Here is a 25,216-nt window from a genome sequence, read left to right on the forward strand (position 1 = left end):
CTCCTTTATAGGTCTTATTCAACACTGGGCATATATATCCCTCAAGTTTCAGGTAAATACTGGATAAAACATAGCTCTTCAACCATAGTAAGGAAAACAAAAGCTTAATGGTGGGGCTGGGCTACGTGCCTTCTCCTTCTCAGGCCCATTCATTCGTTCTTTTCGGCACAGGATTCTGCCAGCTCCTAGCTAACGATCTCAAACAATGGTGGTAGCTCCACCTGCTAGGGCAAATAGCCCATCCTGAAGCCCAGAGAGACAGCAAGTTGCAGCAAACCTTTCCCCAAATATATTCCCAAAATACATTTTCCCCAGATAGAGTCTATATAATTCTCGATGAGGGTCTGGGAAGAAAAAGGTCCATGAGCAATAAGCATGGTAGACCCAGCCAAACCTCTCTTTCTTTCAGCATGTGACAACTGGCCTGAGGACACTAGCCCATCAAAGGCTCTGAGAATGCCTGCAGTGAAGAAACCTATTTGATTCTGTTTAATCCAGTTTTACTCAAACTTGTTTGAACATAGAATGCTTTTATTATAATTTAAAAATAGTGGGCTTCCCTGGTGGCGCAGTGGTTGAGAGTCCACCTGCCGATGCAGGGGACACGGGTTCGTGCCCCGTTCTGGGAAGATCCCACATGCCGCGGAGCAGCTGGGCCCGTGAGCCATGGCCGCTGAGCCTGCGCGTCCGGAGCCTGTGCTCCGCAACGGGAGAGGCCACAACAGTGAGAGGCCCGTGTACCGCCAAAAAAAAAAAAAAAAAAAAAATAGTATTTCTTAATATCGAGTACCATCAGTGCTCGGATAAACATCCTTAGGGACTTATTACCACAGGGAAAGGAGCAGCTGACCGAGAGGCAACTTTGTAAAACAGGCACGGTGCTACCCGCCTGCTACCCTCATAGAGCTCATGGGGGATCAGAAGAAAATCAGAGACAGACGTGGTCTATTTTCTCTAAACTGGTGAGGGAGCTGTGTGAGTGAGACAGAAGTGGGAGAAGTGGCAATGTCAGCCCTCAGAACTTTGAAGGTGTCTGTGGTGATGAGTGGGCTATGCATGGTGCAGTCAGGCTGAAGGCCTCCCTTCAGCCTCCCCTGCCCCCAGCGTGATTTTGGGAAAGCAGTGATCATCCCAGGGGGAGATGGAGACACCCGTCCTTCCCTGTTCCATCCCATGCCCAAGGCGAGAGGCACGCCAAAGGCAGACACCCAGTTACATAAAGCTCCCGAAGGCCTTCGTGGGTGGGAGTCCCAGGCCTCAAACCAGGTGCTTCCCGCAAAGCGTGCAACAGCTTCACAGTCTGGCCTTGAAAACATGTTAGTGCATTCATAACTTAAAAAAAATAATAACAACGAGAAAATTCATCTGGCGTGTCTCAGCTTGCACTCTCACATGCAGTAACCGCCTTATCTGACATATCAGATTTCACCGAGTCCCAAGCCTGTTGTACAAGGACAGACAAAGATTACTCTTGGGTTCCGAACACTTCCTCATTCTCCCTCTCTCATCCCCACATTCTGCTGACAATTGTACTGAACGACCTCTGAGGCTGAATCGAGTTTCTGATCGGCTGGTGGACATGCTGTCAGCGGGGCAAGCCGTCCCTCTCTCAGAAGAAAACAGGTGTTCTTTCATTTCCCAGGGTCACCTGCCTTCGGAAAGAGGAGCGCAGAAGATTTCCCCTGACGTGGTTTCCTCGTGCTCCCAAGCTAGTGCCATGGTGCCAGGAGATACAAGTATAAAAAATAAACAAAACCATAAAAGTAACAAATAAGAGCAGCAAAAAGCCCTACAAGCAGAACCTAATCACAACCCAATGCCACGCAAGCGACAATGGAGAGACTCCCTTTTGAATCATGGAGGGGTTTTTGTTTTTGTTTTCCGTAGAGGGATTTGTACAGAAACTCCTCTCAAATAATGCAGTTACATCAGAGATCAAGGTGTGTTGAAAGAAGAATGGATGTTGGGGAATAAGCAAGGCTGCTAATTCCACCACGTGCTGACTCAGGGCAGCCACAGGCATCCGGGCTACCTGGGCTGACACCTGAGTGCAGAACAACGAAGCCTCATTCCGCTGCCAGGAACCAATGCACTGGGCAGTATAACTATGCCCCTGCTCCCCAGAGGGCTGCAGTAGGCCCACCCTAGCCTGCAGAGGCTCTTCCCACTGCCTGATGAAGGGCAGAAATCAAAATGATAAACCGATTTCAATTTGTCAATGTGGAAAATCAATCCCGTGGCACTGAGTAAATAACAACCACCATATAGCCTTTGCTACTTCAAAGGCTTAAAGCAACACTTAAGAGTGGTGGAACCAGTATTTGAACTGGGTCTGTGTGACTCCAGAGCCTGGGTGCTACCAACCACTTAGCACCAAAGACTATGCAAAGTCGGATTTGCCTCTGCCAGTTATATATTTACACGACCATATCTGATAGGGAAAATGCGCTTTAAAATGGCACCTTCTCTGAATGAGGACTTTAAGAACGTTTTTCCTGATTCCTCATTAAACTTTCTGTTTTCTGCAACGAACATAAAAGTAGTAAATGGCGAAAATAAAGCAGTGGCCGTAAGGAGCTCAGGGTTTTCCAGAGAAAGTGACCTTTGTAGTGTTTGCTTCAGAGCCTCATCCTGCGTTTTCCTCTGAAGGATGAAGGTGCGATGTGTGCCAGAGGGGCCTTCAGCCACATGTGGATATTTGTCTTTTTATTCTGAGTTTAACAGGTTTCATGGAGCAATGGTCTTTTCTCTAAAAGATGACAACAAACTCTTCTACATCCCTCTGGGAGCTCTGTTTCCACCACTCCGCACAGATACACAGTGACTGAGGCACTAAGGACCTGTGACCGCTGACACAGACATAACAGGAGGGGCCAGACTTATTAGGACACACAGTGGGGTAGCAAATGAGCCAGGCTGATCCTCAGCCTGTGAAAAGCTCCCTGAAGCTGAAAGAAACAGCAGGCCTCCTCCTTATGCAGATTCAGCATCTCAGTGATTTTGTTACCATGGGAACAGGTCTGTGAGAGGGAAGGCAAGTGTGGTCTAGCGTTTGTGAGGGCAGGATCTGCATGGGAGAGATCGGGGCAGTTTAGACAAGGGCCTGGCAGGAGAGAAGTTTCCGTTACTCTATGATGTTATTCTTAGCATTTGCATTATAGTTTCTGGAAAACAAAGCTAGAGGGAATGCATTACCATCCCAATGTCTCTGACAGACATGTTCGTGGGGAAGGGACCTTGCGGCCACCCAGGCAAAATGGATCCGTAGTATCTGTTTCATGAGAGCATCTGATAGCCTAGTGGGCCAGCACGCTTCCTTCAGAGATCATGTTCCTCTGGGGAAGGCATATATGGGGAAGGCCTGAGGATGGAGTTAAGACCCATCTGGGCGTGGTCAATGGCTTCTAGTCAATTGATGACTCAGTGGCAGAAAGGAATATTTCAATCATTCTGGTTGAAACACCCAGTGGTGACCATAAGTATATACTCTTGTTTTGGATGTTGTCTGGTTTTCCATTTTGTTGAGGATGTGGAGATGACTGGAAGGAGATGGGACTGGGGTTCCTCTCCCTGAATCACCAAGAAAATTCTGGCCCAGCTTATTAACACTGCCCACCAACTGGACGGCTGCCCAAAGCGGTGTCTACTCCCGGTCTATAAGTCTAGGAATGAGACCTATGGGTGATCTTCTGGAAGAGAGGGTGTGTAACATTTTGATGTCCCAAGCGTAAGACAATTTACGGGCAGGATTGTCACAAATGGTGATGTACGTCCCTCTGGCATCCGCTAATGCGCAGACAGTGCTAAATGCCATCGGCTCCTCTCTCCACGTTCTCACCCATGGCTGGATTTTCCAGTGTCCACTCAGCTTATTATTTTTCTTTTAGTGTTCAGTTTCCATACCCCTCCTACTCATTGATATCTGTGTCTCAGATTAATTTTCACCAGATGTGAGTATCTGAACTTCTCCAAGATTTGTTACTTTGCCTTCATGATCCTAACCTTCTTTGGGCCATTTGTGTGATTTCTCTGACCTCCCTAGTGTTTCCAACACATCCCAAATTAGTGTCATCTGCGACCTCCCTCCACATGCTCTTTTCTCTCCTTTACAGATCATTAATAAAAAGGCTAAACAAGACCAGACCAGCAGCACACTCTACAGCAAATGACAAAGGGGTGGGAGAGGCTGAAGAGCTCCCTGTGAGCCAGCCCTGGCACAGGAAGGATGTAATGTAATGCAGCAACACTCTGCTAGACGCCTCCCACCTCTGGCCCACAGTCATTTATCACCACTGTTTGTTTATGATTTCTCAGCCAGATTTCAGGTCCTTGGAGTGTGGTCATATCCAAGCCAACATACACTGCTTTGCCAGGTAACCCTTACAAGCTCCAGAAGAACCCATAAGAACTTATTTGCTGCACTCGATTCTGCTGAAAAGCTTCTCCCCCTGTCCCCAACCAAGCCCATCATACTTGAGAGCAGAAAATGGTGGACTGCGACATCATCACCCTTTTCTCTCTTTCAATTCATCAGCTCACAACTGTTCATCAAATATTTGTTGGCTTTTCATATTATTCACTCGATTTTTCTTTGAGCCGAAAGAGACACTCTGCTAGACATGGTCTAATCCACAGTCTCCAGCAATCAAACCTTCCTTTGCTAGACCTAGGTGTCATTATAATCAAAAGTAACCAAACAGGGTGTGTTTTTGGGGTAATGATGCTTTAAGACCTGCTAGAAAATGTGTACCTGGCTCGTACAGCTTTGGTCATAAAAACAGATTTCGCCTTTTGATTTTCCTTTCTTTTGTCTTTTCTCTTATCCCCCAAAGTCACCCATCCCAGAGTATCAACTGCTTTCTTCAGCTGGCATATAGACTCCACTCTTCTGAGCACAGTTGCAATAATAACAGTGATATTCTCATGAGGACTGGCCTCACCATGCACCGGACATGGCTGGACATCTCATTCACCCCATCTCATCTAATCCTCACCACAGCCCTGGAAGGTGTGTATAACCTTCTCCAAATGGGGAAATGGAAGAGCGGAGAGGGAACAACACTTGCCCAAGGCCACCCAGCCAAATAGTCTCTGGATTCAGCCCAGTCCAAACCCAGACTGGTTTGAATCCAGAGACCACACTATGAGCCACGCTGCCACACTGTCACCCAGTTTCCCATAGATTAGCGGTTCTTCGTCTTTTCTGAGTCACTGGCCCCTATGAGTATCTGTTGAGGATCACAGATACTCTCTCTCCTTGGGGGATGCGCACATACCCACATCAAAGTCTGTTAACCATGTCCGGGGGTTTGCAGGCCCTTGGGGGTTCCTGAACACCAGCTTAAGAATCTGTGTACTACTCTAAATTCCTCCAGGGTAGGAACTGCACTTTCTTCACTGCCTCAACTCCAATACTGAGATAAAGAAATATCTTTTGAATGAGTTATTGATTGAAAGAACTTGGGGTAGGACATTCAAGCTGTGGCTCTGAAGAACAGCTTTACAAGCCTGAATAGAAGATATAAAAATACAGATACCTTCCAGAGGAGCAGAGAAGCCACAAAAAGAAGGTAAAGGGGGAAGAAATAAAGCAAAAACATTTCATTCCGCCCAGGAATTAACTGTGCAATTGGAAGTAGACAGAGTCCTTGTCAATGGTGGTTCTGAAACATCTAGCAGCTACTTCTAGTTACTTCTCACCCTAACTCCTGAAAACTGGTTACCGAAAGCTTCTTCTGCAGGAAATAACATACTTGGAATTTTAAGATAGGAGCCCAAATCTCACAAGGTTTGCCTTAACTGACAGAATTCTTGATGACTGAGGATCTTAGGAAAAACTGCAAGAACCAATGGCATCTTCCTCCTTTTCATCCTTCTACAACTCATCTCTAAGTCCTTTCCATCCTTCTACAACTTTGGGCGCTCGGTTTTTCTGGAGACTGCTGTGCCCACGTGTCTCCCTATTCTATGACTCCTGAGTTTTCTTCACAGTCTTCGCAGTCATCGATATTCAATTCTCTCCTTTTCTTTGAGAGTCAGAGGAGGCACACACTCTGGAAGTTGGACTCCAGCTATGCTTTAAACTTGACAGCCTACACGTCACTGAAATGAGAGGCCAAAGATTCCCCTGATGATATACAGGCAAACGGAAAACAGGGGATCAAAAGTCTGCCTTTCCTTGGCCAGTCTGACTGGACACCTGGGGAACACAGACCACAACAGGACTCCTACTCAGCCTTCAGCCTCCAATAATGGCGTGTCTCAGCATTGACCCAAGGTAGAAATCTGGAGGTTCTTGATTTAATCCTCTCTCTTAACTCTTCATCAAAGTCCTGCTGACTTCACTTCCTAGTCTCATCTCCAACTTATCCACTTGTCTGCATCTCCCACGTTGCTCCCCTGGGTCAGCACCATTAATTCTTCCACAAATGATGGAAGAGCCCCTACTTACGCTCTTCCTGCCAAGACAATTCAACCTCCACACAGCAGCCTGGGTTGTTCTACAACATAAATCGAATCATGTCATGCCCCTGCTTAAGATCCTCTAATTTTCCTTTCATTTTTTTCACTTTTCTTAGGCTAAAACCCAAACTCCCTACCTTGGCCTAAAAGGCCCTACATGATCTGGCCCCTTCCCACTTCTTCATCTTCATCTTACTGTCTTATTTGCTACCCAGAGTTATGGTTTTAAGCTCCTTCAGCCCATAAAGCTCTTTCCCACCTTCAGCCCTTTGCTAAAGTAGGTTCCTCTTGTTAATCTCAGTATCTTCCCAGTTTCCATCAAAGCAATGATCAAAATGTATAAGGTTTCCATTCATATATTTATATTCTTATCGTCTGTTTCCCTAAACCAGACTGTAAGACCAACAGGGTTAGCAACCGTGTCTATCTTACGCATCACTATTTTCTCAGCACCTAACCAAGAATTTAACTTTTTAATGAAAGAACAGATGAATAAGTGAAAAACGACTGAATGAATGGATAAATGAATGAATGAAGGATAATTCTTAGGAGCCAATGGCACAAGGAGGAGATGTATCAGATCCTCAGTCATAGGAGATGTGGGTTGAATCAAAAACACTAGTTGGTATCTGGTACAGTTGATGTAAAAGAAAGCCTCCACTCTGCAGAGAAATCAAGACTTCAGTTGCGGAGGCTGAGCACAGGCCTTGTGCCCAGACCGCCTCTGCTAAGAGAAGGCGCGAAACGTAGAAACTTCCCAGCCACAATAAAATATCTCCTTCCTCATTCTTCCTGAGAGGACGCATGCCAGGGAGTTCCACAGGCCTTCGAGCACTGTTTCTGTGTGTGGAAAAACCCCTTCCTCAAGTCTACGTGCTCTGTGATTCATACACGCACTTACTGTCCACGTGCTGGTGGCGCAGAACGACAATTCTTCATTTTGACGGGATGCATCTACTAGCGTCGTGGCCCTGTGCCAAAACTTGTTAATGCCCACATCTGTATTTTTACGAATCAGGTCCTAAACATGTGCATATGTTTTCAATGTAGAAAGACTTATTCCTTTCTAGTGGTTTAAGAAACAAAAATGATCTTGTGTTCTATGTCTGCTCAGTTACGAGAGTTCACAATAAAAACTCAAGCATTCAAATGTCAAGGCAGATGTGGCACTAGATCTCGCAAGGTCCCTCACTATCCCACCTCACCGAATATTCACAAACCAAAGTGCCTCTTGGGGCTCCAAGGAAAGCACCTTCGTTCAGTGGACATGCAGAGTTATTTGCTGACACAAATGATTGCCACATCAAGTGGATTTTCCCGAAGGAAAGTAACAGAGAATGAAGCAGCTGCTTTTCCTGTATTTTCAAAGCAAGACAGAAAATGCAGAAGGGCTCCAAGAGCACATTTTCACAATCAGACTGGGGGGTGGGGTAGGCAAGGGGACAGTGGTTGAATACACACTTCACTGATGCCCGTGAGAGCAACAAATTACTGGAAATGTGATCCCGTGGGGTCTCTGCAAGAAAACCTGAAAAATAAGGTAGGCCAAAGGTAAATTCCAGCCATAAGAAAATAGGAGTGGGGATGAGCCAACAGGGAGGGGGACTGGAGAGGAGTTGGAGGCAGAGTATAGGAATATATGGTGGATCTAAGCAGCACAGACTACATAATTTGTGGGGCACCGTGCAAAATGAGCTGCGGCGTGCCTCGTTCAAAAACTATTCACGGTTTTCAGACAGTGACAGTAGAGCATTAAACCAAGCTCAGGGTTCTGTGGACTGCACAGGTCACATGCTGATAATGCTGGGCTGGGGTGTGAGGTTTATGGGGGGAACGACTAGCTCTAGGGGCTGTCAAAACTCTTTAGAAAAGCAAACTTCTCCCAGTCCACTTTGCTCTCAGAAAACACCACCCTTGAATGATCACAGTGAGACGAATAAATCATGCCTGGGGTAGTATCTGGAAGTGCCAAAAAAGGGAGGAGCTTCCAGGGTTGTTATGTTAATTCCAATTTGTTGTAATTTTTGGAGCAACTTTTCCTAAATTATGATTCATTTCAGCACCAAAACACCAGATTCAAGTCAGGGCCTTCTGTTGCTATTATAAGCATATTACTGATGCCTAGTAAAATAACTTCTTGTAATGTTTCTTTTATAAGGGCCATAAATCAAAATATTCAAAACAGTTAATTTTTAATGTGCCACTATTATCCATCTTTAGTTATAAATGTAATGTCTCCTTGGGCCCCGAAGATTGTAATGCGACTCAAAACATGCAACGGCTGTTCAGCAATAGAAGGCTCCCCCAGTATCTCATTATTTAAATCCTTAAGATATGGTTTTAAAAGCCTGAGGATATCTGAGCAAACTTGTTTAAAGGAGTCATAAAGAAAGATAAGTAGTTTTCCTCAGAAGCCTATAAAATTTATTACAGCATATAAAGCAGGATTATATATTGACTAATTTTCAGAAGACATTTGTTTTCTGGGGTACATGGCGCTTGGGGAAATTTCATGAAAGAATAAGGAGGATGGGGATTTAACACCATTGTCTCCATTTGCCTTGAGCAAAGCAAGGCTGCCTATGGTCCTTGGCACCAGTTCCCCCCTGAAGACGACAAGGTTCCTATCTGAGGGGATGGCAGGGCGGGTGTCAAGAATCTTGTGAAAGAGCAATAAAATTTTTTATTATTCAGGAGGAGACACAGATGCAGCCCAGGGTCCTAACACTTCTGATAGCAGAAGCAGCTCCACAAAAGAGCCCCAAGAAGGACTTACACTTCTCTAGGCAACCCCCAAACTCGTAGAACCTTCCTTTGCCTACCTATTCCACGCACGTTGTGGGCAGGTTTCATGTGGTCACTCTTTAACGTTATAAAATCTTTACTTCTCACTTAAAGTTGTTTTAGGTCAATTTATTAGCTTTTCTGCATGAGTAAATGCAATGTTTCTCTTAAAGTTTTTCCTAGATAGGGAGTCTCTCAAACAGAATCTTAGGAATTGCTCTGGTTTCCCTACCTCCCCACATTGATAAGCTTCCCTTTGGAACCACTTTGCTCCTGGAAGAGTTAATTCCAGTGTTGTTTTCCACTTTATCCAGGAAAGGGAGAAGAGAGGCGATAGTCTGATGTGACCAGGAAGCAGGTTCTACTGGCGGCAAATGCGTCCGGGAAGTGTTACTTTTTTACTATGTGGGAAGATGTTGTAAAGGAAAATCAAACTCCTGTGTGTTCCCTGAAGGACCAGAGAAAGCAGTCTGACTCACTGGTGGGACCTACAACAGGTTCAACTGAGCAGTGAAACACATCAATGAAACTGTCACCCACAGGCAGAACACACCAGTTACTGTTTTAAAATTCGTGTGAAGCACCACTGTTAAGGCATATGAAGGCAAGACTTGGAGAAGGGCACACCTGTTGAGTTATCCCAAAGAACTGCCTCTCTAATCACAGACCTGGGACATTTCACGTTTGTCCCAGAAAAAGAACGGCACGTTGAGTACTTTTTGACTGTGGCACACAATCTACCACATTTCTTGCTCTGAACACAATGGCATATACAATGTCACCAACTTCAACAGCATGTTCTACATCGCCACACGTATATTCAGCTCCATAGGGTTGCGACTCGGTGTTATACAGCCTGCAGTATCCTGAAGAGATGTGATTCCCAGCAGCAAAAGTCCCTAGAGTTCAGAGTTCCATTTTATAACACATAGCAATTACACACACCACTATTCAATTATAATGCAGATAGCCCAGACATAAAGAATGGGTTCTTAATAGCTAAAAATCAGCCTTTAAAAGAGCAAAACTCTCTGAAAAGTTCAATGCATGAAACGTAATGCAAAACTCCACAGAAGCTCAATTGTCAAAAAACAAGATATAATACCACTCATGAGACCTGCCAATATTAATATTTCTATTCTAATTCGCTTAAAGAGCTACAGTTACCCATTCACCATTACTATGCCTTGATCCTTGTGTTTTCTTCAGAACTGCCATAGAAGAGAGTACAATCCATTAAGTGGGCTTCTTAGAGATGACAGTTTCAGCTCCATGAAGATAAACAGTTTTATTTCCCTTATTCCTTGAGAAACATGTGATACAACCAGAAGGACGTGAGAGTCACACCACACTGGCATATCTGGTAAAAGCAAGCAGTTGGCTGAAAACCACGACTGCAGAATCGTGACAATTTCTGAGTCCACAATCATGCCTTAAAAAGTGTGGATAAATCCTAACGAGGGCATAGTTTACATTTTACATAACATAGAAACATTCGACTCGTGCTCAACCCAGCCCCAACAAGGCAGCACAATAATGTGGTTGCAGGGAGGGGGCGCAGGAAGGAGGGAGCTCTTGGGGGTGGTCACAAAACACAGAAGCAAACATAGGGCACACTCACGAACATCAGCAAACACAATTGAGCACACATACCATACCACACTAGAATGCAATTTTTAAAAGAAAAATGATATAAAAGATGGTTTCTCACCCCTCAAAACAAAACTGGAACTTTGGTTTACAGGCCCGGCTATGCCCATATGCCCTCCTCGTCATCCTGCGGCCGGCCCAGGGTAAGGAGGTGCACGGAGAGGAGGGGAACACCGGAATGAAAGAAGAGAAGGTTAGTTACACTGTGATGCACTACAAAGGCACACTGATCTTCACTTTGTTTTTTAATCTTAAAGAGCAAGGGAAAAAAAATCCACAGTAACTTAAGTGCCACATCACTGACTTGTCAAATACATAACTGAGTTTTGTATCTATGGCAACCCCTACACAAAAACATTCCACCCACCTAGCTCTGAGTCTGTGTCAAGATTGGATTAGAAGATTAAAATTAGTCTACATTAGCAGATGATTATTTTTTTGGAAAGCATGCAATCTGAATTGCATATGCCTAAGGAGTAGATTAAACCTTTTAAGTAAGCAGAGAAGTAATTATAGTAACCAAATACCCTTAATTTCTCTTAAGCTTCAAGTATCAATAAAGGCTGAAGAAGAATTAAAAAAAAAAAAAAAACCTCCATCGACTTGGGTGGAACAAACTCCTGTAGCATGCGATAATTCACATTGGTTATTTCACAAAGGCTCAAACATGCTGTGATCTTCTTGATTTGTCAGGTTCTATTTTGCTCTCAGCATAAAAGAGGATGTGCCCGCCATGGAATGATTATACATTTGCATGGAATGATTATACAATTGCAATCAAATAAGTTTCAAAGCAAAGAGAGTAAACTTTCAATTCAGTGAAATGCTTGTAGAAAGGAAGTTTTGTTTAACTTAAAATTGTGTCCAACTGTGGATAAATGGAAACTTATTTGGTCTGAATTCTTGTTGAAAACGTTTCCAGAATGGTTCAGGCCATTTTCCTCGCTTAGTGAAGAAGCCGATAGGTAGGGAAATTGAATCTTTGAAGACAGAAGTATATCGACCAACACAAGGTCCTGTTTTGAACAAGAATTCTCATCGTTTACTGCAAGGATAGAAACAAAGTGTAGAAAACTGAGTGGTTCATATCCTGGTCTCACACATAATTTGGGAGCTGTGTCTTTTAACAAGTCCCTGATGAAACCAGGTTTTCCCATGATTTGCTTTTTGTTTTGAAAACCTGGAACAGGAAAAACAATAACTCGGAACATTTTCACGTCATACGTATCCTTATTGCTTAAGTTGTTGTAATATTAGGTTGAATAGTATGAAAATGTCTATATTTGACCATTTTTGATCTAGAAAACAGCAATTTCATACAGTTCAACCTAATATTGCCGACAGGTCAAGGTAATTTTCATCTACTCAAGAATTTAAATCTGTGGTCTTTGAAATGAGTTTTCAGATAATGTCTTCCCTTTATATTTCTGTAAATTTTATTTTGTGCATTTAAAAATATTATTCTGATAAAAAGAGTTCACCAGACTGCCAAAAGGGTCTGTGGCCCACAAGGAATTAACAATGCCCCACTGATTTGAGTCAATCAAGTGATTTGCACAGAGTCTGAACTGAACAACTCAGTATGAATTTGTACTGACAGTTTGGATAGTAATATTCTGGCAAAAAATAAGGTACAATTGATCATCTTAGCTGGGTCTTCTCATGTGAAATTTACCTGTGTTTATTTATCACGACACAGTCTAGTAATTGCTCCCGGCAATAAACTTCCCTTTTCCCTACATAACTTGAGAAATATGGATTTTTACATTCATTAAACTTCCTCTCAGTTCCTGGAGAAAAGCAAAGTTGATGTCCTTTCTTATGCTAATTAAGAAGGAAAGTCTACAGCATGGGACCCTCAGGCATCCACAAATGGATTTCAAAGGGTCTAGCAACCCCTTGTAATTCAATGCAGAATGTTGTAGGTATGTGTGTAAGTATATTTCTCTGGATGGAGGTCCTAGCCTTCATTATAAGGTTCCTGACCCCCAAAGTCACGGCTACAGGAAAACTCCAGGCTCAGAGTCACGGAACAAAATAGAAGGTCTTCCCTAAAATGCAGCCCACAGCCCCTGCTGACTGCTTCTAAATGGCTGTAAAATCACTCTCCTTGCAGAGCAGTTTTGTATTTAAAACCCAACAGCATTTATAGATTCAGTTTGTTTCAAATCCATTCATAGATGTTTTAAATTTTAAAAAAGAAGAAAGAACCAGGAAAGAAAGCCATTGCCACCAAAATCTACCACTATTTTCTTAACAGTGAAATGTGGTCTAATGCAAATCACTTTTAGCAAATTAAATATATTAAAAAGTAGTAATTAATTATGATTGAAGCAGACAGGAGTTGTAGCTCGAAAATATACACTGCCAATATCACTACTGTGCCTCGTCCACCATAGGAATAAAAAGGAGCTCCCAGATGTCGAGGGTTATTAAAAGCCAGATGTTGAGATCGACATCTTATATGCTGGTGAATAAAATAAAGAAATATGACAGTCCAATATAAACTTTGCTAACATTTAACATGGCAGAAATGTGGATAAATTCCTTCAGTGAACTCAGAATATTATGCATTTCTTTCAAGGTTTTAGTTTCTAAAGTTTAAAGTTTTTAAAAGAAAATAGAAAGGGAAGTGGTGGCCATTTCTGGTCTCTCTAATCTTCAAAGCTTAAACATGAATTGACCCTAATCACCAAGTGATCTGGGTCAGAGTGAGTGTCCGCTTGGGGAATAAAAACAAAAATGCAGGAGCTAATCAGAGACGGACCTCCAAGCATTTCCAAACGTTCGCAGCTGTTTGACTCCTGCACTGCCTGCATCTTTGTATGCAAATGTTAATTTGCTCGGGAACCTTACTGCACAGAAATGTAAATCTGGGGACCAAAAAATAAGAAACAGATAAATGTCACTTGATCCCTAAGTTCATGCCAAGTTATTTAGAAATTCTTGGAGTTTTAAAATGTATCTATCAGGGCTGGGAGAGTCTGTTTCCTTCCCTTGTTTTTCTGTTTTCAAATCGACTTTGCAGTCGAGTTTCTGGATGTTGCCTGGTGTTTGCTCCCTTGTGTGTTCTCTGGGAGTGATTGCTATGCCAGGAGTTGCCAAAATATCTGGCTGGGAAGAAAGCCTCTCTAGTCCATCCGTCATCCGCCTGCTTTTGTCCACAGCATCTGGGGATAGAACATCCAAGGTGGGCTGAAGCCCAGAGCATAGTGACCACAAAACACAGCAGGTATTGATGAGGGGAGAGGCTTAACTATCAAACAAACTCAGGATGTATCTATGGCTCCAGAGATGATATGAAGCCATGGTGGAAATCCTGCAGTCCCAGATGCTGTGCTCTAATAGGGTTCTCTAAATACTGAGATAAAACAAAATCCCTCACCGGATGGGCTGCTCACGGGGCTATGCTGATGACAAGATCTAAGGGCAAAGTGACTGAGTCATCACTGACAAGACAGGAGACCTGCCATTGTGGGGCACATTTATTAGCCCCAGCAAAGAAGGTCTGGGAAGGAACTCCATATTATGACATGATAAACGGCCCAGTGTAAACCTTTAATTGGTCTTTATTTTGAAGTATTAGATATAGCCAGCAGGCAAGCCCTGGCCCATCACAGGATTTTTTTTTCTAAACATCTGCAATTTTCTTTGAGTTGATAGCTGGCTTTTTTCCTGAAATTGAAGGACTAGGTTCCTAATGGGGACCTTACTGTCACACTTGTCCTAGATGGAAATGAGAATGAAATTATGGAAGCATCACTTTCAAATCCGCCTACTGCCTCTGTAAAGAATTCAGCCAGCTGTCTCTGCAGGAAGTGCAACCTGGTCTCCTTGTGGAAAACGCAGGGAGACTGTCCTGGTTACTTACAGGGTGTGGCGTGGACAGTCACCAGACCCACCCCTACTCCTACTACAGTTCATGGCTTCTCTGACGCTTTCTGCAAACTTCAAGCCCCAGGACTCTGCAAACTTTGGCCACGCGAGCCACAAAGGCAGGACCATAGAGCAGGATTTATGATGTGCTCTGTGCTCGGGTTCGAGCAAAGCAGCTCCTCTTGGCATTTCCAAACTGCAGGCTTGGCCAGAATTGGCAAAAGAAAGCATGTGTAGAGGAAAGCAGTGGGCGTGAACCTGGCAACAAGGGTATTGAGCCTCAAGCCTCGAGCCTTGTCAGGGCACTAATGTGTTTTCTCCCAGGGTCAAGTCCAAAGCTTCCCTCTGGAAACCTCCCATTTGTGTCTTCCACCTCTCCTGCCTCCTAGAATGCTCAGCCCATAAATGGATGTCTCTGTTCAGGTGATAAGGTCAGGAATGGCTGGAAACTCTTACATGATTTGTATCTGTTACAGCCTGTGTGACTCATCTGCAGACAAGTTCTCCCAAAGGATAGAAAAGTCCTATCTAGATTCAGATAGCTGCTCTGTGCTCTGTATAAATATAAATGTTAATTTATTTCTGACCTGGGCTAGAAATCAGCCAGTGGGTATTAGCACCAGCTCCAGGTTAGAGAGAATGTGATGGCTTTCCACGTTTCTTCACTAAGTCTCACCAAGACACAGTTATGGGGAGGCTCTTTGTGCAGACAAGGAAAGGCAGGTTCAGGGAGAAAGATGAGGTAGCTTGCTAAAGGACACCTGGCCAGGAGCTGTGGAGCCGGGATCAAATTTCAGCCTGTCTGACCACAAAGGTACACTGTCCTGACATGTGAACTTTGAAGCCACAGAAAGAAGCCTCATTTTGGCCCCAGAAAACATCTGATAGGTCTGCTTAGCTCAGCTCTGAAGTCCTTAGGACTCTGCACTGCCCTTTTGCAAGCTGTTGAAGGTCCTGGCTGGAGCTGGATGGTACAACTTAGGTGGGGTCTCTCTGGCTCTTGGAAGAAAGAGAACCTCACATGCACACAGCAGCTGTCCCTGATAGGGCATAGCAGCACCCCAGCAAATTTCAAGGTCCCTGAGGGAAAGGCAGCACCTCCACTCCCTTCACACTGCCTCACAGCATATGTGGGAATTTAACATGTCTTTTCAAATGAGTAAGTATGTAAGGATAGGTCCTTGCTTTTCTGAATGACTCCACTCCACCGAGAGAGAAGGCCGCCTGGATTGCAGAGTTCCTTAGGGCTGCCAAGGTCGCGTTTACTTGTTTCTCCCCAGAATGGTTCCGTCCCCTTCTCATTGTACTAGCGGCACCCCTGATCTATTCTTCTAACCTGAGTTGGAGAGAGCTGAACGGCACTGGCTAAGGGGCAACATGATGGGCGATATCCCATTTTAAAAGACATTTTAAAAATGATATCTTTGAAAAGATATCTTTTAAAAAGATATTTTAAAAGACACATGGGCTTGTTTCTCAAGGGAGAGGCAGAGGCTGCGAGCTGGTGCAGCCTGTGGGTTTTCGGCAAGTCCACCTCACAGGGACCCCCTGAGGCAGGCAGCCACCTAAGCCTTCTTTGCCAAGCCATGGAGAATATTAGAGAAGCTTGTGGGGCATTCTCCTTCACTTCTAATGTGGCATCTTTCTCAATTTTTTGGACTATCATTATAGGGTGACTTGAAGAAACTAGTTTTCTATCTCCTTCAAGCACAAGTAATTCTAACAAACCAATCTCTAGCGCGTGGTGCCCGCTCTCCCAGCTGAAGATGGAAATGCTGGAAGGCTGTACTTTGGCCAACAATAGTTTTTCGGAGCCCAAAGTCAACATCTGCTAAAAGCTGACCCACTGCCAGATAGCCGTAAAAAAGGGGTGGGGTGGAGACAGGCTTTATTTTCACTCCCTCATCCATCAGTCATTAACGTTTGGCTTTGTGAAACAGTGAAAACTGTGTTTTTTAACAAGATTCTGGTTCTGCTGTTTCCTGGCTGGTGGGCAACCAACCCGCCTAGCCTCTTGACTTTTCACTTCCTCAGTTGCCTCAAAAAGAAGATGGGATCAGAAGACCCTGACACTTCATAGGGTTGCTGTGTGAATTAAACTGGAGAATGTAAATTAAACCACCCTGTAGACATTACAGACGTATACAAATATAACTGGGCACACCATCCCTGTTGGTAGCATTTGATAGTTTGTCACTATTATAACACATTATTTGATACTGCCCTAAGACCAAAGGCAAAAGGCTGTATGTAAAAAGGATGTGATAGTGTATTAAACTATCCGTAGTTATTTTAACATCTCTGGGCTGTTCAAAGCTAGGGTTTATTCAGTTCATTAATATATAGATGCTGCAACAATTTTTAAAATGCTACTGTTCCATAAATAAGGTAGTTTTCAGAATCTGTGTGTGTGCAGTATATGTTTAAAGAATGTTTCCAATTCTCTTTTCTGTGGTTCCTTATCTCCTGAGTGCTGCAAGTGCCTGGGGTATGGAAGACCAACACGATCCTTATTACATCAGTTCAAGAAAAAAGGAGAAGCATCGGTGTTTAGCAATAGAAAATGGATTTCCCTGCTTCCAGACCTTTCAAGGTTGGCCACCCCCTTTCAAAGGGGGAGCTGAAGAGCTGCCTCTTAGACTAATGTGACTGGATTAAAGCAGCAAGTTGAAAAGGAATCAATGCTTCCATGTTGCCAAGATGAGTTACGTCTACAAGCTGGGGAGGGCAGACTGTGTCTGAAAACCCCTGCTGACTCCAAAGACGCTGCAACAAATCTCTTAATGAAACCCTAATACTGCAAACAAGGTTTAAAACTAAGAGGAATCAGGGAAAGGGGAGAAAAACAACTCTACCCGAAACAGAGTAAGACTGGAATCTTCAATAGGCTCAAATCGCCTTTGAGGAAAAATCCTTTTCTAAGAGGAGGATCCTGATGCATTAAGCAGCTCTGCCTTTTTCCCAGACATGAAGACCCTACCTGGCAGGGTTTATCAAATCGTGCCCTCATGTGCTTACATGTAAGGAATTAACATCACACCCAGATTAAAGAGCTTTGGCAATAACCTGCTCATCTGCAAAGCCAGCTGCCTGAGGGCTGCATCAGCCCCGCCCCCCTTCCTCTCCTGTGGCTGTAATGGTTGGGTGAGCACATAACTGCTAGTAGAGGAAGGAGCAGTTAAATACCCCCCTCAACAGTTCGGACACTTGTCCTCATTTCCTTCTTTACCTGTGGCCTCACAGACAGCCATGACAGGGTCATTCCAGAGCTTCTGCTCTTAAAAACAAGCAAACAAATAAACTGCCACCTTTATTTCCCAATGGTGAGAAATCACATATTCCTTTGGTTCGTGTTTTAGTAGCTTTGGGGATTTTTGTTAGTCTTTGAGGGAGAAAGAAAAAAACGACATCTGAGCTATCTTTCTACTTCATGCACTTAAAGAAAAATCTGTTGAGTTTTAAATACAGCATCTTCCAATCTACTTGTGATAAAAGGAGCATCAGACAAGGGGCAAGTGAGCACAAGGAAAAAAAATTCGCAATTATGTGTGCTGAAGGATGTTAACTAAACTTATTCTGGTAATCATTTCATAATATAACCGAATATCGAATCATTATGTTGTATAACTAAAATGAATACAATGGTAAAGGTCAATTATATTTTGATTTTTGAAAATTAATTTATCGTTTACAAAAAGAAAAGAGGCAAGTGGCTCACAAGATTTAATTCAAACTGCATTCCAGGATATCTCTGACTCCAATTCTCAGAGGACTGGCCCAAGAGTGGGAACAGTTGAAATCTCTGAACCCTTATCCCATCCAATAAACATCAGCCCAACAAGAGGTTTCTTCACGGGTTTTTGAATTTGAAGGCTTCATCCCTACTTGAAGCCAAAACCCAAAGGCTTCTTCCAAGAGGTGGTCCATGAAATTAGATTTGCAATGCAAAAAACCTCTATCATCTCTTGTTCAGTCAAGCTTCAGACATACTAGCTTGGATGGGAAACTGATATTAAAACCCTAAGACATGTAACTTTTCTTATTAGGTTACTGTCATGGGGAACAAAAATTTTTTTGTTCGTTCTGAAACTATAGTAAGTTCTGATATGTGGTAGTTAATTTTTCTTCTATGTAGGAAACATGAAAATGTATTTACATACACATACATATATGTATATACAATGTATATTCAAACACGCACTCAGGGGAAGTTAGGGAGAGAAATTTCTAGTTAAACATGATCTTGAGAAATTCTTCCATATGTGGAAAAGTCCTCAGTTCGTCTGACATATAGCTATACATACATATATACACACAGGACACTATGTATACATTTATCCCACATTCATTTAACCTCAAAACATAAAATAAATTCTTTTTTTTTTTCCTTCCCTAAGCAAAAGCTAGGAATAACAACTCCATATACAGAATCCATCTTCTGGGGGGCAATGGAGCAAGTTAAACCCCTCGTCTGTTTGTTAGAATTCAAAGGGCTGCACTTGGGCTAATCTGTTGGTGAAAGTGCAAGGAAAGCAGGGCATCAATCACAGAATCCCAACCAGCATTTCACAAAGAGGGCAAGTGGGGAATCCCAGGGCCTTGAGTCGGCTTTCTGAGAAGTAACAGGGCCCAGGGAGGAAATGCTGGGACTATTCCTTCTCTGGGGGGACAGTGAGACTCCAGCAACTCCTGTTAACCAAACATAAAGTTCAAGGCCCTGAGAGGAAGAGGAAGAGGAAGAAGAGAAAAGCAGGGGGGTGGGTGCGGTGACAAGACAGATCTGGGGCCAAGAAACACGAGGCTTGGAAATGTCACCTGCCTCCAGCCACACCTCCATGAGGACCCGACGGCTGGCAGTTCCCCTCCTATGCGAATGCTCTGCAGGACACTGGCTAATTCAATCTGGGAGCTCGGGAGTATGCAGCATGGACAGGGGTGGGAAGGACAGAGAGCAGGAACCTTGGCTTTATTTTCAGAACTAACTCTACCTTATGGCTTTTTTGCCTGAAAGAAGAGGGTAGAGGGGACGTGTTCTGAGACCAGAAATCTCAAAACCAACGTAGCGAGCGTTGCAGCCTCTTTGAAGAGAGCATAGGTGCAGTCAGCATGGCAAGAATCACTGGGATCATTTCATTATATCTTAAAATACGACCTGTATATCTCTCTCATGACCACTAGTTTGAAAAGAAAGCCAAATCTAGGTCTGGGTTCTCTGGTGAACAAGTTATTTGATGGCTTATGGGAAAATAACATGTGTCTCAAGCAGAATTCTACAGGAATTTTCAGCAGAAAATGAAAGTGGACATTCAGTGCTCTGACATGTGTCCAGTGGTACAAACTCATGTTTCAGCTGAGAGCGAACACATGCTGGGACCACACAGTAAACAGGAGCAACAGAGAATGGACCAAAGATCACCATTTACATGTGCAGGCAGATTCCGGAAATTGCCGAGTGGAGTGGGTAATATTTAGGATTAGGGCAATCCAATTTCTAGGAATAGATTAGCAGAGGAGACACCCTAAAGCTGAGGATGCAAAATAGAGAACCCAGCTTCTGCCACAATCAGGTCACTATCTGAAAGTACTCCAATAGCCCTGGCTGCTGTGATGGCAGCCCTGGGCCAAGTGAAGCATCCTCTGCTCTGCTCTGCGGGCCTGACTTGTCCCAGGCCTTGTGTGTACAGAGGCTCATGAATGAGTAAGCAACAGAATGTGGGGCCTGGTAACACTGCCAAGGGCCCGCTGTAACCTAGAGCAATTCCCCTCCTTGTCTGTGCCAGGCTCTCTACTCCTTGAGGATCTCACTCTTGTGACTCTAGGGACGTGGGAGAGCTGTAAGAGGCCACATTTTCACTGGCACAGTGACAGCAGGAAGAGAGAAGAGTAAAAGGGCAAGGGGAAATGGGGGAGAAAGAAATGAATGGTCACACACAGAAGAATGGAAATAATGTCGATGAAGGCTGGGGCAAATGGGAGGAGAACTGATGGGATGACATTTTAATTCAAATTTGGAAAATAAAGCAAAATAAGAGAAAATCTGCTACAGTTGGACAGGAAAGGGAAAACACATTTGCATTCTAGAGGAAATCAACATTGTAGCCATGCAACCATATTTAATACATGTGGTTGCATAAATACATCCAGGCTGACATCCAAGGAGGTTTGCCCCCAGGGTATAGCACTCAGAGACTCAGGCCCTTCTCTTGGGCCTGTTGATTTTCAGGTGTGTGACTCTGAAAAATGAACAGCCTCTCTAAGCTCCAGCGTCTTTATCTGTACAATGGGGATACTCCCATCTGCCCTATTTCCAGAAGGTACTACGAGAACAACTCATTCAACAGACATTTATCAAGTGCCTACTGTGGGCCAGACAAGTGTGCCTGTGCTTTGCAATACGTAACCAAGAGTATGAATATGACATAAGATACGGCCCCAAATTTCCTTAATCAATTTAATAAGTCTTATGCCTCCATGCTCCTGGACTCCGCAGCCCTCCTTTAGAAGTAAGATTTCTATAAGTAAAATGTGAAATTTAAATTTCAATTGGGATCTGAAAGTCTTCAAGGTGGTCAAAATGCCTTGATCTTTCCAACCCCTGTGAGTGAGAATTTCCATTCAAAGAAGGAGGGAGAGAGAGGAGAGGCAAGTTCTAGGCTTGGAAAGTGGCCATATATTCTGGGGTTTCCAGTCCAAAAAGAACGTTTACGTTTTTGCCAGTTAGGCCCCCACAAATGAGAATCAGAATGGCACATGCTTTACCAAATGGAGGTGCATTTTGCACACAAAAAAGCAGTAAGATCCAGGTTCTTAAAGACCCAACATCCAACTCATGACTGAAGGACAGAAGTGTGAGTCCTGGAAGCCAAAGGGCAGTCTGAACAACCCTGGCATTTTGAGTTGGCTGAAGTGTGGTGTTCACCCTGACGCCATACTTTGCTTATCCATGGGGTTATTAGTCCATACCTGGGAGCCCCTGGAAGGAGATTAATGAAATATGACTATGAAAAGCATACGATGCCTAGAAAAATAAGTAAAAAATCTTGGCATCATGGTAAGACAAGGAAAGACGCTACTTAAAGAAAATGACAGAAAGTGACAATGACAGGTACAGAGGGCATTTAGGAGAAGTTGCGTTTCCACTGAGCTTTTCTAAATCAGTCAGACTCGGTAACTTCAATAAAATAAAATCACAAATGAGTCTCCAGCATGTACTATTTATTCTTCGGTCTTAATTATTTCTCAAAGCTCACCAGTAGCTTGTGTCATGGGAAATATTTGTTGTCTGCCTCTGTGCCCGCTTCTTGGTTTGAAGGATTTCCTAAGGCATTACTGGTGTTTCTCTGAATGTTCGGCTTGAACATATTCAACGACTATGGCTGTCCTGGGGGTCACAGGCCACCAAATATTAACTGTTCCTTTCTTGGGTAGGGGGTCTAGGCTGTTGGACTGCCACACCCCACTGACTTCTCTTACATGTTCTCCATATTCTCTTCCCCTTATGACACTCATTTTCAATCTCTGAAGAGCCATGTATTTATGATTATCCTTATTTTCCTGGGTCCTCATTCTTGTAATGGTTCCCTTAATTCCAATCTATTGATTTTTTTGGTGGGATAACTCATTCTCAGATGTTAGAGTCTGAAGAAAAGTTATCCTAAGAAACGAACACTCTCATTTTCTGCTATGCAAAGCATAAGGAAAATTTGCCTTGAAACTTCACCTTCTGGTGAAAAACACTGATGGAAACTGGATCAGCCCTGTTTTAAACTGGGTAGTCTCTTTCTTCACCTGATACTCTGAGAACAGTATTTCTCAGAGCACAGATGTTACTAGAAAAGAAGAAGAAGAAAAAAGATTCCATGATCAAATAAATCTGGGAAATGCTGGGTTACATAAAATTGGAGCGCTTTCTTTCTTATATGGCTTTGTAGATCCTTTGATCTGCTAATTGTACCAAGACTCTCCAAGATCGTGTTATAATACACAGCACTTCCCCAAAATTCTTTGCCCACCAAATCTTTATTTCAAGACTTTCCTCATGGGACTAATGTTCCAAACGTTACTTTGGGAAATCCCAGTCTAGACTTATAACCCTTGGATTCAGTTTCTCCCGAGAAAGCAAAATCATAGTAAAGGAGAGAGGGATAGGGAAGAAATGGAAAAAGAATGTAACTCTGCAAGTACCTGGCAATACTTAAATTGAATTTCCTAAGGAAAAATGAGTTTCTCTGGAAAAGTAGGAAAGTGGCTGATTTTTTATATTTCTTCATTTTCACATGTATCTGACCTCTTAATAAAGCTCAAAAGGCAATGTCAACATTTTGTAGCCCCTCTTCTAGAAGATACAGATGGTCAGCCTCATGGCCACAGGAAGGTCAGGGCTGGAAGATTCATGGGAAGGGAATCAGGAATCCCTGGAAGAGACCTTTCCCCTTTAAGTCAGTTCAATTAACATCAAGAGTGTTTAATTTAAATCTCATCCAAATCAATCCATTATTCAGACTCTAATGTTGTCACATACTGATATGAAGCTGTCACTTTCTCCAAAGAAGCAGTTCCACTCCATACATATTAATATATATACTTACACAATTACGTGTAGCTTTTACAATCAACGGGGAAAGACTTCCCAGCCATTCAATAACTGTTACAGTCTGGGACTTATTTAGATTTATAACAATGCACATATTGATAGATGAGTTGGTGAATATAAATCTCAAAATCCCGTACAGGGGAAGGCATCACTGTCCAAGACCTGGAATACCTAGTCAGAAAGGGCAACCAGCCCAGGGGATCTTGCCATCTCCATCACTGGAGTCAACCTATTCCTACCAGGGCTCCTAACTTAAGCCTCCTTCTCTGATTGAAAAAGTGCACCAAGGGAACTTTACAGCCTAGCTGACTCCAGTTTAAAACCACAAAGCTATCCTTCTGATTAAGGGTATTTCACTTTCACAGTGAACCCCACTGCAGTTCCTAAGTCACGGGCCCCCTAATGAAGTTAAAACTACCTGTTATCTGTCTTGTTCTGATTGACAAGATCCTGAGCAGAACTGAATGAGACATCAGACTTTTGCTCTAAACCAGACAGCAAACCCCTCGAATACAGGGGTATTATCCATCATCCTCTTCCCCAAGCCCAGCAAAGTGGCCGGCGTGGAACATGTGCTCCAAGTATCAGCCGAATAAGCAAAGACCCAGCAGCAGGACTCTAGTCGGTTGAGGACCCCCTCCTCTCAGGGCCTGGATTTTTCATCTGTAGAAGAGGATGAGGCTCTCTGCCTCTATGTTCATGGTTTGCTTAGAGTAGTTACTGACGTGGAGAATGTGAAAGTGGAGCGTCATCACCACCTTCCTAACAGTGCCAATGAGAAATGTGTACCAGAGGTCCTGACCACGTATGTTAGTCAGACATTCCTCAAGGAATGCTAATTCTTCTGTGGAGGGCACCACCCCTGAGCAATTACTTCTGCCCCATGACAACCTCTAGTATCTGTAGACAAACTTAAGAGGGTCAACCAAACAGGCAAGTACTCTAGTCTAATAATTAAAGATCTCTGGAAAGGTATCCGGAGACTAACTTTTGTAAAAAATATCACTCACAAGGAAGGTAAATTTGAACTGGTGCCGTGTTTCTAGCAAGACACATTAGTGTATGTGTCTCCGTGATGAAACAAGACGGTTATCTCAGCAGGTTCTTGTGCAAACCACTTCCCCAATTTGCCTCCAAACCTTCTTTCCGTCCCTATAGTGCTCTGTGTTCCTGTTTCTCTGGGGGAAATTCCAGGATGGCCTTCTAGCACCAATAAAGCCTTACACTTACACCTCATGGCAGAAGGTCAAGGAGCAAAGGGCAGGGATCAAGAGTGAGAATGAATTAGTTAGCAGGATGCCAGGTATACTGGGGCAGGTGAGTGTGGGGAGGTGGTGGTGGTTGTGAGGGATGAGAACTGAATAAATAAAACCAAATCAGACCCAAACCACAGACATATGAGATAATGACATAAAATTAATCTCTCTCTCCATTTTGCTGATCTCCAAACTGAGAACCATTTTTGAGAGCTAATGACATAAACCAGTGCCTTTCTGCACTTGGCTTCAGAAACTAAGATGTCCTATGTGGACATCTTCTCCAGGGTTGAGGTCTCTGAGGGCAAATGTTTCCCAGTACGAGGATAGGGCCAAGCTGGGGGCGGGGAGCCCTCCGACTGGAGCTACCTCACTGCACAGCTCCAGGGGGTATATTTTATGTTGTGTGCTATATAAATGATGCCCCCTGGAGTTGTACTACTGGGAAAACACCTTGGAGACTTGGAATCTTAACTTCTCCTATGGGATGGAGTGACATGAGGTAAAAAGGAAACAGAGCCACCTGAAAAAAAATTTTAGGAGTACAATAAGCACCCCTTCCTCCAACAAACAGGTAAACCCCTCCTCATACAGG

The 25,216-nt window shown here is 43.5% G+C and overlaps 1 protein-coding gene across 1 annotated transcript in view; it reads right to left on the bottom strand.

The window, feature by feature from the left end:
• The window catches only part of ERC2 (ELKS/RAB6-interacting/CAST family member 2), a gene marked incomplete at both ends in the record, with an annotated part of 833,862 nt that overhangs the window by 74,607 nt on the left and 734,039 nt on the right, over positions 1-25,216 (bottom strand). The gene's annotated exons all lie outside the window — the stretch shown is intronic.

Source organism: Grampus griseus, assembly GCF_964374135.1.
Source record: "Grampus griseus genome assembly, chromosome: 10".
NCBI lineage: Eukaryota > Metazoa > Chordata > Mammalia > Artiodactyla > Delphinidae > Grampus > Grampus griseus.